We start from the raw sequence: 1,751 nt of genomic DNA, 5'->3' as shown, positions 1-1,751 counted from the left end.
GTAAAAGGGGATGAGAAAGAGGTTGATGGGCTTGTACATGAAACATATAAATGAATATGAATAAATTTAATTGTTTAACTTTAGAATGAACAACTGCACAAATATTACAGACATTTGTACACAAATATAACCCTGAAATGCATAAAAGTGGTTGGTTATGTGTTGTGTCGATAGATCTCAAAGGAAAATCCAAAGTGAACTAAAGTTCTTACAACACAATTCATATCATAACTTCAATAAATGCGATGTATACATATGAGTGGTACTATTCTAGACCAGACACAATGGAATACAGGCAACGACTTGAAGAATTTCTCAACGTGAAAGGAATTACGCTACAATGAATGTCACATGGTGAGTGCGATTGTGTGTACACAAGAGCCTCTCCATGTGTTTAGATGAAGTGAGTGTGTGAATAAACGACCAAACCTTGTTTTTTATTCATACACAATACATTCTTATAGTATAGTTTTCTTATTTTGCAATAAACGCCAATTGTCCAGCAGTTAGAAGCGAAATGTTAAACGCGCAGGCGCGCAGCTGTATAACGAATATGAGAGCAATGAATTCTCAACAATGAAAACAAAAAAAACAAACAAACGACTGAACACATTTGTTGAAATCTGCGCAACAAGAATAGAAAAAGTTTAGTCGTAGATGGAATGAATTACATACATACGTACTAATACATATTTGCAGTCAATAATAATGAAAAGAAATCACAGCTGCTTTTGACAACATTCATACAGACATACATACGTAAAACAAATGAGAGAAAAACGACATTTATGAGATCACTAACAAACCAACTGTCAGGCAAGCAGGACAGACATTTGTTTAGACACATTATAGACCACAATTATGTGTGCATGCATGTTAGCAGCAAATTGCCCTTAAATGGCATCATGATAGAATCATGCATGGAGTCATACAGACACGGCCCATACAAAGTCAATAAAGAATGTAATAATAATGCAATTTTCATTATTTCAGTTTCAATTTATTTAACTTTTTCAAATTAATTGTTACACAAAGGTTTTTGCCAACGAACGTACGAATAATGATGTAAAAATGTGAGAAAGTTTTGTTTATTTTTATTGTTCTATAGGGGACTTTGATGTCATTTGGCTGTTTTTAAGGTTTTCAATGATGCGTTTGGTTGACGGATCTACATATTTCTGTAAAGATTACTCACGCTGTCTTAGAATAAAAGTGTCACAGAATAATATACATGCATGCACACAATTATGTGTGCATGCATGTTAGCAGCAAATTGCCCTTAAATGGCATCATGATAGAATCATGCATGGAGTCATACAGACACGGCCCATACAAAGTCAATAAAGAATGTAATAATAATGCAATTTTCATTATTTCAGTTTCAATTTATTTAACTTTTTCAAATTAATTGTTACACAAAGGTTTTTGCCAACGAACGTACGAATAATGATGTAAAAATGTGAGAAAGTTTTGTTTATTTTTATTGTTCTATAGGGGACTTTGATGTCATTTGGCTGTTTTTAAGGTTTTCAATGATGCGTTTGGTTGACGGATCTACATATTTCTGTAAAGATTACTCACGCTGTCTTAGAATAAAAGTGTCACAGAATAATATGGTTAAATGTTGCAACCCTTGGAGACTCATCCATAGTCTAGTCTATAGTCTAGTCTATAGTCTAGTCTATAGTCTAGTCTATAGTCTAGTCTATAGTCTAGTCTATAGTCTAGTCTATAGTCTAGTCTATAGTCTA

The sequence above is a fragment of the Lucilia cuprina genome, chromosome 5 (assembly GCF_022045245.1).
Source record: "Lucilia cuprina isolate Lc7/37 chromosome 5, ASM2204524v1, whole genome shotgun sequence".
NCBI classification, from domain to species: domain Eukaryota; kingdom Metazoa; phylum Arthropoda; class Insecta; order Diptera; family Calliphoridae; genus Lucilia; species Lucilia cuprina.
The sequence above is the reverse complement of the archived record's forward strand: the minus strand, read 5'-3'. Positions refer to the sequence as shown.